This window comes from Neopelma chrysocephalum, unplaced genomic scaffold, assembly GCF_003984885.1.
Source record: "Neopelma chrysocephalum unplaced genomic scaffold, ASM398488v2 Primary Assembly neopelma1_143, whole genome shotgun sequence".
NCBI classification, from domain to species: Eukaryota; Metazoa; Chordata; class Aves; order Passeriformes; family Pipridae; genus Neopelma; species Neopelma chrysocephalum.
This window is the reverse complement of record NW_020897805.1, coordinates 6,598,796-6,611,036: the sequence shown is the minus strand read 5'-3', so window position 1 is coordinate 6,611,036 and position 12,241 is coordinate 6,598,796. Positions and strand designations below refer to the sequence as shown.

General features: G+C 36.3%; 1 long non-coding RNA gene across 1 annotated transcript; it reads right to left on the bottom strand.

Annotated features, from left to right (window-relative positions):
* Window positions 1–1,811: 1,811 nt before the first annotated feature.
* LOC113975800 lies at window positions 1,812–11,102 on the bottom strand. Its single transcript, XR_003536932.1, has 3 exons — window positions 8,162–11,102; window positions 3,621–8,064; window positions 1,812–1,961 (listed from the first exon to the last, which is right to left on the bottom strand). It is a non-coding gene; the product is annotated as an uncharacterized LOC113975800 (long non-coding RNA).
* Between the last annotated feature and the right edge of the window lie 1,139 nt (window positions 11,103–12,241).

Here is a 12,241-nt window from a genome sequence, read left to right as displayed (position 1 = left end):
CGCCATGCTGATGAAATAGCATTAATGTAAGGTATAATTATGGTGAGTTAACACTGGCCTTATTAGAAACATGTCTTGACTTTAGTCTCTATTACTAGCTAAGCTTGGAGGCTCCTCTAGCTGGAAAGTAGCTGCAGCTTTATCTTGGTCTGCCTATCTTTCTTTAGTATCCTCCTCACCATCTCTGCTGTTCTCAGGAATTCTACAAAGTGCAAACATTTCCTTTCTCCTTATATTTGCATAGAATGGCATTAGATATTCTTGCCAGTGACATTTCTAAAGAGGAAAAAGGGGAAAGCAAGAGAAAAATATATTACTCAAATACCTGTCTTGAGAGGGTAATGAAAAGATAAGAATTGGGTAAGAATGTGGCACATTTGAGAGACATTTCTTCCATTCTCCCCCAGGCCACTCATAAGGAAAACACAAGTACTGATGCAAAGCCATAGAGAAACTGAAGTAGAGTGTAGAATTATGAAAGGCTTTTGGGAAGGACAGATGCAGTCACTGATTTGCTGGGTAGAAGGGGCAAACCTGCCTCCTCTTCTGCCACTGAAGCTGCCGTGGTGATGCACAAGGCTACTTGTCTGTGACCAGATATTGTGGCTCCTTCATTTTTCACGTTGTTCTCTTCAGCTGCCTGCTAGCATGGATGAACAGATATGTCACCATCAGTTCAAAAAGCTGGGGAAGGGGTGGAAAGTCTTGCTCGTTTGAATCAGAAAGGTTTAAATTTTTCTGCTTAATTAGCTTCAGTAGAGATGTAAAGCATACTACCTCTTAATGTTTGCTTTTCTTCTAGCCTTCCTTCAGGCAGAGAGATGGGTTATGTGACTTTCCACAAGCTTCAGCAACCTTCTCTTCCATAATGTTTTTTATATTGGTTTAATGCCTTAATAGTGTTTCCTTGCAAGCAGCTTCATTTCATGAGTACTCAATTTCTTATGATACATATATTTGCATTAGAATTCTATTTTTCTCCTTAACTTGGTAGGGAAATTTCCAGACCTTCTCTGAAGTTAAATTTCTTTCTTCTACCCCTCTGGAAACATCAGATTTCTGCAAAATTTAACAGAATTCAGAATGACGTTTTCAATGGGTCCAGACAGCTTTAACTTTTCATATTAGCTCTTTTTAGTTTTAACATAAGCATTTTTAATTGCCTTAATCATGAGCAGAAATTCTTTAACTGTAGGTCATTTTGAACATGCTTGGTAAGGATCTTGGCTGGGCATTCCCAGATAGATAATGAATTCCTTATTGTTAGCTACAACTTATACTGAAAGAAGTTCTTGAGTCTACAGAATTTCCCTTATTTTGACCTTTCATTTCTTACTTTTTTATATTATATAAAAAAATGAATGTACATTTTTGTATGTGCTTCCAGCTCTAGTGTAAAATATTGAACTGGGCTATCTATATATTACACAGCACAACAGAATAAGGCATGAAGAATTTTTCAAAAACCTTCTGAAACAACACTATTAACAGATTTAATTCACTACCAGACCAGAGCACATTTAAATGTGGTAACATAGAACCGAACGAACCATGGAACAAAAATTACCTGTGCCATATTCCTCTCACATTTTGCATGGTGGTCTCCTGTTCATCTAGTCTTTCACCACAGAATCACATGGAATCAGAAGATTTTATAAACCTTCAGCTCAGCTAGGCTCAAAAACCTTCTGTCCATATTCAGCAGGGTGACAAGGACTGTACTAAACATAATTCTAATGAAGAATAGATGAAAAAAGTTACCAGAGACAGAAATTGTAGGAAAGCTACTTTACTGTACCTGAATCCCCCTTTTATCCCCATTTCCTTTCCTTTCTGTATTTGCCTGGCTTTCCATTCTGAGCAGGGCCACAGCCTGGCAGGGGTTTGCAGTGGTGGAGCTGTCACTCCTTACTGGGATTGAAGTGCTCAGCACTGGATGCAGCAGCACTGCTCAGTCTGTCCTGGAAGAGTTAATGACAGAGTTACTGTCAGAGCTGATGACCCTCTTTAGCTGCTCATGCTCCATAAGGTAATTATATTAAATCAAAGTGGGTTGATTACCCTTTTTCATTCTGACTGGCTGCTTTTTAACACACAGAATGAGCGCTCCTGGACAGCTTGTAAATAACCCCCTTAAGAAAGAAGCTCTTAAAAAAAAAGTTAATTGTAAAAATCAACTAAAATGTGGGAACCCATATGGAACTAGGGTTCCATAATATGGTACTAAGAGCCTTGGCATGTAAATAAATACTCCCAGGTGCATTGCCCCTTGCTCAGAGTTGAGGGTCTGTGATGTCCTTTGAAAATAAAAGGACTTCAGAGATGGGGCAGATGTCCAACAGGCTTGGAAGCCTTTATTCATTGAGTGTAAGGTGATGAGCTTGGTGAGGGCTTTAACTGATAATTATGGGGGGATTTCTGCTAAGGCATTAAAGTTCCCCCTTGAAAGGAAAACTTGGCTCTTATAATCCTGTCTCTTGATAGCCCTTTTTGCTGTTCTAATTGTTAGCTATAGGTAATGTCCGATTGAATCTGAACTCACAGTTTCTCAGGATTCACTGAGTTTGTTCAAATAGAACTGCAATAAAATCCAATTTCTAAGCTTATGGTTTTGTAATCAGCAGCCAAAACCCATGCAGACTGGATCTCTCAATGTACATTCACCTTTCTGACTGTGAAAAGAGGTAGATATGCACAGGTAAGCTGCTTTGGGTGAATGACACCAATGTATGTCAAGTCCAGAATTTTAAAACTCTTAATAATAAGATGATAAAAATAATAAGATAACATATCCTCTGTAAATCAAGAAGCTAAAAATATGAATTACTTTAGACACACTTAATGGGTGCCATGTTATGCTATATTCAGCATTGTTACATTAGATATGTAATCAGAATTTCATCTATATAAATACAGATTTATTGAAAAGAAGACCAAAAATAAAAAAAGACTAGAGGCAGAGAGTGCACTCAGTTATTTACTTCATGATTTTTGTTGTTTTGCAGAAATTTTAAGCAGAAGTAACTTTGGAGTTCAACCTTCCATTAGCCACTAAGCAATTAGTAGAATGATCTCAAATTCCTTCCCTATACCACTTTTTTCTATGTACATTTAAATAATTAATCTAAACAAATAATCTAATTTTTTTCATGGTAAATAACTACATTGTACAAACAAAAGAATAGCAGCTGATAACTTATTAACTGGTATGCCTACTTCATGGTATAATAGAGGCCAAATATATCATAATCAGGCTTCCAGAGTATTTGATAATATCAGAAAAAATGCTTGTGTAAGTTACTGTGAGCTATTGCTTAAGCCCACCCAAAATCTACAAAAGTCTAATAAAAGCAGGGAAAATATTTCTATGGAATGTAACAACTCTGGCTCATGCCTCTGTCAGAGTCAATTTGCATGATGCTGAACTTAGCAGTAAACACAAAATCTGAAATACAAACAGATTTTTCTTCTGCAATATGCTCTCCTCAGTTCATGGTCTTCAGATCACATCTGGAATTCCCACTATTTTTCCCCACTCCCAGCTGTCATCTTATCTATTGTATAAAGCAGATATGTAATTATGGGCTGCTGTGAAAGACATTCAACAGAGATGCCCCTACCTACAGCAGAGAAGTGAAAGAACTGATGATGCTTTTCTCTTCAGTTTTATTCACATGATTTTTCCCCTGTGATCAAAATGTCAGATTTTATGATTTCACTAATTTACAGCCCAGTGCTCAAAAACTATCAGAGCTGAATAATCAAAATATTATTAGAGCTTCATAACGCTGTCTACCACAGCTAGTCATTAGAGGACCTCCCTATCATCTTCTAGCTATTTCCACATATATTTAAACTGCAAGGATTTATTCCTTGAGTCCTGATTAGCAAAAGCAGGGTGTGCCAAGTTACTAACTCAGTTTCAGTAACTATATAGCCTCAGATAAAGGTTTTGAAAAGTGACAGAAAAGCTGATTTTCCTTAAACCAGTTTAAAAGGAATAAAAATCTTGGCACTATATGATGCTACTGAAGTACCCAAAAGTCAGGTCTTCTCATATTGTTTATCAGAGGAGAATATTGACCCCAAGTCATGCCTTGACCTCAGAGGAGATAGTGTTTTACAGGTTGCCCTCATATATCTGGCTACAAAGAATCTAAATACAATAGCTTCCACCTTCTAAAATCTGGCTGAAACGGCAAGCCTGAATTTATTTTTAACATATTGGTTAGAATTAGGTGTGGATAAGATATTAAACTCCTTCTATTTCTCAATTATATTACTCTCATATCTAATTTAGATTTAAAATTATTTTCTCAACAGGGACAGTATTTTCAATGAAACCTGGAGAATTTCTAATTCTGCTTTAACATGTTCAAAGACACCTAGGTTAGCATTCTAATGAAAATGGCTCTGAATTTATCACCTATGTTATGCCACTTGTGAATTCTCTGACATTAAAGAAACACTGAGGAGACTCTACTCTAAAGAAATGTACTTTAGCATCTAAGCAGCTACAACACCATCAAGATGACAAGGCTGAATTCTAGTGCTTACTTGAGTGTTGCAGCAGGTTTGTAAGTACCAAGACTTGGGTAGCCAGCTTTACATCATTAGTCTGAAATGGTTCTCAAATAGAAGTCTGCAAAAAATTTCCAGATGCAAAAAACAATGATTTTGAGAATGAGACAAGAAATATCCTAGCTATGTTATTTGCTATTTATGTATTCTTGAGCAAAAATTTAAAACAGGTTTATAGCACTACATAATATAAAATAACAATCCTTTGGATCAACTTAAATAGAAGTTAGAGCCATGAATAAACATAAAATAAGTAATTGCACATCCTAATTTAATTTTTCTCCTTTAAAGCCATCCATCCCATTTCTTCATTGTTTTTAATTAGTACACAAACACTGGGCTCCTATTTTGAAAGTCTGAGTTGGATTAAAGCTGGCAGTTATCATTTAGGGATTTCACCAGGGCAGGAGGATGTGAAACTGGTGGTAGTAGTGTCATTCAACTGCTACTTGCAATCAGGATAGCTTGATGCAACATAAGGCACATACATGATTCAAAACACCTAAGGGCAAGCCAAACATCTACAGTAGCAATTATTTGCATACATACATACAAACAGAAGTTTCAGTACTCAGACAGATGGCTTTTATTCTTCGGTCTTTCAGACAGGTCTAGTTAAATTCTAAATGTTTGAACATTTCCTCATGTTTGAACACTCCTCTCTTCATGTCTGTACAAAGAGTCACTTTGTTGAACTTGCCCTCTAAGTCATTTATAATTTGTAGTAAAATGGCTGCACATTTTTAACGCATGAACATCCTACTCCTGTCCTGTCATTTCCATGGTAAGGAGCTATTTTCTGTAACCATGATCTTTAAGTAGACAGTTATTTTTAAGAAAATTAAATTCTGTATTTGTAGCCTCATGCACATGCTTTAAACACATGATTTTTGCAATATTTATGCTTGGCAGTCACAATTGCATACTTGTCACAGGAATAATTTAGCATCAGCTCTAATAGTCATTTATGTCTCAAGTTTTCTGTTTAACAGCAGAAATAGAGGAAAGGAGAAGAATTAAAATCCAGCATTAGGGTTCAAAACAAGTTATGAGCACATACTGCAATGGCTGCATAAAAAGAGATCCACATTTAATATCTAAAATGCAAATGTTTTAAGGAAACAAAACTTTGGCAAATCATGTACTGCTTCATCTTGAAAGAACATAACTAAGAGAAACATAAAAGACATAAGTAATTTTGAAATTGTGATTTACAAGATTTTTACAGTAAACCCTTCCTTTAGATTCTGGCTCTTTATACACACACGTATGTATACATGTACAATAGGGATGTACATGTACGTTATGGGTTAAGTGTCGGGAGCTTTTGTGTCTCAGTTGTGCCAGTTTACAGTAAGCAGGAATGGCACCTACCATACTTGATGTTATGACCACAAGAGAGATCAAAAATAATGGAAAGTTTAATGTTGACACAGGAAAGAAGGAAAAAGCACAGTGAATTGACCACTGCATCATCTGCTGCACGTTATTCTGATGATTCACTTTATTTTACCTGTACACACACCTGGCTTTTCAGCAATGAAGAGCAATTATTTACAAAGATCACAGAATCTTCTAAAAAGTGTCCTCAGTACAATGTATTTCAATCTACATGGTTTTGCTACTCTCTATTTAAACTAGTTCTCTTTCTGTGTAAAACATGGACTACTCTGGGATTGAGTAGGGTGTGCCCCTGCCTGTCTCCTCCACCTTCCCTTCACACTCTGTTCTAAAGAAGCACGAAGATTAAAAAGAAAGAAAAATTATGTGTAATTATAAAAATGTATATAGATATTAAAGTAAGTTGGTAGGAGGCTTATGCTTTGACAGAATCTCATTACTCTGGGATATCAAAAAGACTGACCTTCAAAAACAGACTTCAACACTGTTCTGGTCAAATGTATCCCATTGGAAATGTTTCTATACTTTTCAGCCTCTGACAGCCTTTAAGAGATCCTAATTCTAGAGTTTTTCAGATAACAAACCAGCCTACAACCTGACCTTACTAAGAGTAGTAATTAGGAAGTGAGAAAGTTGAGTTTAGGGTATCAGGAATTCTTTCAGAAAATACATTTCAGAAGGAACACAGGAGGACAATCACTAGTATAAAGAGTTAATCTTGGCCGTCCAGCACCATTTCTGAAACTCTAAGAGAAAGACCATCAAATTCCTATTTCCAGTTACCAATAGATTTCAAATAGAGATTACAGGATTGTTGCTACCTGTTCCATAGAAAGGACACTACTTTTCAATTCTTTATTTTCCCTTACAGCAGAGATTGACAAAAGCAGAAAGGTCACACATGGCAACTAAAATAGTGTTTTTTCTTTCAGGTAGAGAATGGGAAAGAAAGCAAGGGAGAGATATCTGTGTAGGACTGTTTATTCGACTGAAATAGCTCAGTGATGTTGGATCTCTAAGCCATATTGAGGCCAAGAACTTTTGGGAAGAGCCCATACTCCTTGGGTCATTGACCAGCATTACCTGTCACAGTTTATAAATTCTTTCTTGATCCCCTCCACTCCAATCAAGGCCTCAGACTCAATAAAACCCTTTCCATCAAACCCTTTCCACTGTTTCTCTTGCCCTCCTTGCATTTGCCTGAAATTCCCCCTTACCCTACACAGCCTGCACAGACTTGATACATTGCAGTATTTTGTTCAAACTTTTTTAAGTAATGCATATGATATTGATGACTTTATTAAAAAATACATGTGCTGCTCAGTTACTCAACAAGGTCATGCTTCCTACAGGTATTTTAGCCATCTGTGAAACACTTGTTATGATTCAGTCCCTTCTACCCTCAGGGTTTTACTCACAGGACAGACAGTATTTCACTCAGTATTTCTATAACACTCTATCAGATGCATCCTTTTATCCAAAAATAAAGGACAGAATTCATATTTTGAGGTTAACACATAATGTTTTTTCCCATGGCTGCAAGTTAAGGCGAGTCCTAGTGGGCCATTATATACGGACCTAGATGGACCATTAACTATAAAAGTAACCACCAGGGTTCCATTTCAAGCCAAAACTGAAGAGATCAAGTGGATAAAGTAATCCTCCAGGTGAAACACTTCAGTACAAATGACTAGAAGCAGGGTATTCTGCTGCTCAAACATCTGATGACTGTAACTTCCATCTGTGCCTTGCTGAATTCCGGCAGCAGGCTGGATTGCTTAGTCTATTATTGTTCAGACAGCAGGACAACTTTGTTATAGCAGGAGATGTGGGACAGCTTTCTGAAATAAAGGCAGCTATCAGAGCACATTGGTAACTAAAGAAACAGGACTTGAATGAGCTTATGACCTGCTTATCCATAGGCAGACAAGGCATTAAATAGGAATTGGAGTAATTTGTGCTGTCAGATATTCAGATTATGATTCAGCACATCACTGCCTCTTCAATCAATTGCGGTTTCTTACCTTGATGTACTGGGAAAATGAAGCCTTTTCTGTTTAATAATCAGGACAGGTGTTTCTACTGTCATATGAAAATAGTAGAGATGAATTAAACATTACACCTTAAATTAAGTATGTTCTGGACAAAGCATAATATATGACATGATATTCATGCTTACCTGATATGTCATGAAAGCTGTAAATCCTTCTTTTGAAAATATTTGCTGGTCTTTGTTTCTTCAAGTGAAATATACTTTTAGATGTAACTCAATAGTTGAAGATTGTACATGCCTCTTCAGTATAAGCAAGCCAGAATTACATTATTTAACTATGTCCTTTAATTATGGGATTAATCTTCAAAGCATTGTGGAGTACATTTGCAAAGTCACAGACAGAATAAAAGGATTATAGAGGATAAAAACCATACAGAGCATAATAGGTACCAGTGGTATAAGTGAGTGGTGACAATGAAAAGATGCACATGTGCTAAAGCTATAGTTATACACCAAGATTACAAGGCATATGAAATGAAGGAACCTTGATTCTTTTTTCCTTTTACACCTGCAAAACATACTGTGGCAGCTGTCTATACAAGGCTGGTTTAATGTTTTATAATCAGCTCTTTCCTGAAACTGCATGCTATGTATGAGTTGTACTCATCATCCCCAGTAGGGGAGCTGTGATATATTATGAGCCTTCTCAAGTACAGTTCCCTATTCAAGGGAATCAGATGGGAACTTCTGATTTCCTGGAGTGTGCCCCACAACGTTGTTATAATATTAAGTTAACACATCATTCTTTTCACTCACTTTTCAATGAGTTCTCCCAGATGACCCCTTCGTCACCTTAAACCCTCTGACTCCTCCAGCGGAAGAAAGAACATACTACAAACTAATCTCAAAAATAGTTAAAAGTGGTTTGGGCTTTGGTACAGAACTGTGTGATGCTGGAATATTTGTTACAATATCTATTGCCATTTTGCATAAAAAATAACATAGTTAAATCAATTGAACTTGTAGTTGATAGACTAAGAAAAGAAACAAGTCACTATTGGACTCCCTGAATTCATGTCATGAAAAAATGAACCAACTTTAAAGGAAAAAAGACAGTTATCTCTCTATTAGAAAAGTTCTTCCTTTGTCTGTCACTGCACAGAGGTATTTTTACTTCAACACCTTCAATACCTGTGATTACATTATGTGCAATTTTATGGTACTTTTTCCTTCATAAAAAAGCATAACAATCAATCTTTTGACATGCAATCTAACCTAATGATACCAAGAATGCTGAGCATAACTTACTTGAGGATATTGGTTAATTTGTCTCCCATGGAATTAACATCTGTGCAAACAATTAGCATAAAATATATGCATTACTTCTCTAAAATAAATGGCCCATTGGCCATATATCTAGCTATATACTTCATGCAGGATATACTTCTACACAGAAATGTTTCCTTTATGTACAGAAATCAGTTCATTATATTCCTCTTAGGAGTTTAAAAAATGGTGACTTACACCCAGAAGCTCAAGGTATTAGTGCTCTGGACTTCAATTTTCACAGTTACATGCTCCACAACACAGCAGAAATCTTTGGGAGAAAAAAATCAGTGTAGGAGGGTGAATGGAACTAAATAAGATGGTCAAACTTCAGGGAGAATTCAGAGAGGCAGCCAGGGTAGGCAGGAGAGAATACCTTGTATTTAAAGCCAAGCTGCCTGCTTGCTTCATCTTAAAACCAATGGGGTATGTGGTAGCAACATCTTTGTTCCTCCCTGAGCACAGCAGAAGGCTCCTGACCACAGGCCTGACCCTCTTCACACCTCTGCTGCAGTCTCCAAATGCCCTAAGGAAGACCAGTAACTACTGCAGGAGCTGTTTAGTGCTACAGAGAGAAGCAAAAATGTGCTTGCTGTATCCCTGCATCAGTGTGCCAGTTGCTCAAATATAAGGACACACAAATGGACCAGAATGACCTTTGTTAAAAACTGAGAAACAAACCAACCAACTTTCCCTGCCCTGCTGGGGTAGGGAAAGTAATTAAAGAAAACAATTATTTTATTCATTCCTTGAGACACAAATCCAACAGATTTGCCCTGCTATGACATTATTGTTACGCAGAATTTCCTGGCTGAAAAAGTACTTATGTCCACTAAAAGGCAGCTGGTGTCTGTACTGAGTAACATGTTGGAGACTGAACTGTCTGTGGAGACCTCTCATGTTCTTTTCATGTTCTACATCAAATCCTACCAGAGGACATGCAATCTAGCAGAAGGCAAAGAGGTCAAATTACTCACCATTCTTGTAGCAATTCCCTTAATAATTTCTTAATATTCTTTGTTTAAACACAAAAATTATATGTTCAGTTTTTACCTGGTTCCTTGTTTTTTACATTCTCCTCCTAGCCCCGGTTTGGAGGGAGATAGCTGTCTGGAAACTGTAGTCCCCAAAATCAAAGCATATTATTCTTCCTGGTTCCTGAGCATTTCTAAGGCTACAAAGTTGTGAGGTTATTCCGAGTCTCTGGACTCCCCTTTTACCCAAAATTTTGGAGCAGAAAATAAAGTTGATAAAAACACTAGCTAGCTCTCACCACAAATGCAGTCTTCACCCTAATATTTGTTCTCTTATTTTTTTCATTGTCAGACAAATTAAAAACCTAAACACAGGTTTCTATGATAAAAGGGACTCCAACAAATAACTGTTAATTATACATTTAGTGGCAATTTTTTAAATTCTAAGCACAGTTTAAGTAATAACAACCTAACAGAGAGCATTACAGAGCATAAAAGTAACATGAAACAAACTTTTCTAATTTAGTTTCCATCTACATATGTTACTTCCAATATTAGAAAACAAAATTTGTAACTCAAAATATGTTTCTTATATGCATCTGGATTATGTGAGATTAAAGCAATTATAGCTTGAATTACTGTAACACAAGTATTCTAGATTGTCACATATCACAAAAACAGAAATTGAATTGAATTTGGGATAGGTAGGGAAAGAAGTGGTACTGCTGACAAATTTTAGGCATTATTCTAACCATCTAGATAGCACAGACATCATCTACTACTTAGTGCACTGTATTTAATAAAAACAATAAATTAAACTAGAAAACTCAAACTAAAAACTCATAAAACTGAAGAGAAGCATATCTGAATGCCTTGGCATACAAAATTACATTTACACATGTACTAACAAAGTCTATCAAAGGACTGTGGATGACTTCACTCTGGAAAATATGCTTGCTTTGATCTGCTCTCCTAATCATCCTTGATTTTCACCAAGAACACTCTGTATAGTTTCACAAGACAACAAAGGAATAAAAATATTCTGATAAAAGCAATGGAATTGTTTTATGGCTTCCTCTTTATCTAATAAAATATTTTTCTACATAACTTGTCTTTATGGTGCTTCTGTATTTTTTAACTGGTGTTCAGAGATGATCATGGGCAGAAGAATCTGTAAAGCAAACATATGTTATTATATTGATACTCTTCTTTTGCTTGCAAGTAGCATCTAAAATTCATATCAAAACATGATAAGATACAAACTGGTCAGATAAATATGGAAAATTTAAAATTTCTACATATCAAGTAACCTAAACATTAGTTGCTTTCAGTAAAGCTAAAACACTTAAACTTTGTGTGTTTTTCTTTGACTTGCCTTTATTTTCCACTGTTTCTTCATGTATACTCTCTCAGGGTATTGTCTATATTTTTCAGCAACTTCCCCTCCTCTACCTTCCCATAGGCTTGTGCAAGCTGCCATGCTCTCCTGGGATGCCTTTAATGTGCTCTTTTTCAGTCTGGCCTTTAACATCAAACACAAGAATTATGTATTTGTCATTTTCCCCCATTTAAAACAAATTATTTCATAGTTCCCCTCGAGGACCAAAACTACAGACAAGAATGCATATCAAATTCATATGAATTTCTGCTAGTTATTCAGGTGCTGTGGTTTTTTTTTTCCCCCACTCAAAGGATCTAATTGCCCTTTGAATTTAAATTCATATTTAAATAATGTACAAAGTAACGACTACTTTATTAGGTTAAGATTTTGACAACAAACTTCTCCATCACACTTATCGCAATGCTCTTGGATTTACTGCACTTTCTATATGCTCCCACAGTCCAACACGGTAATGGTTTGAAATTGCTTCTAGAGGTTGTATGCCTGCTGAGGTACTGGGAGGACAGATTAACATGGTTGTGATCAAAATAGATCAATGCCATCAAAATACTTTGCAGACATCCT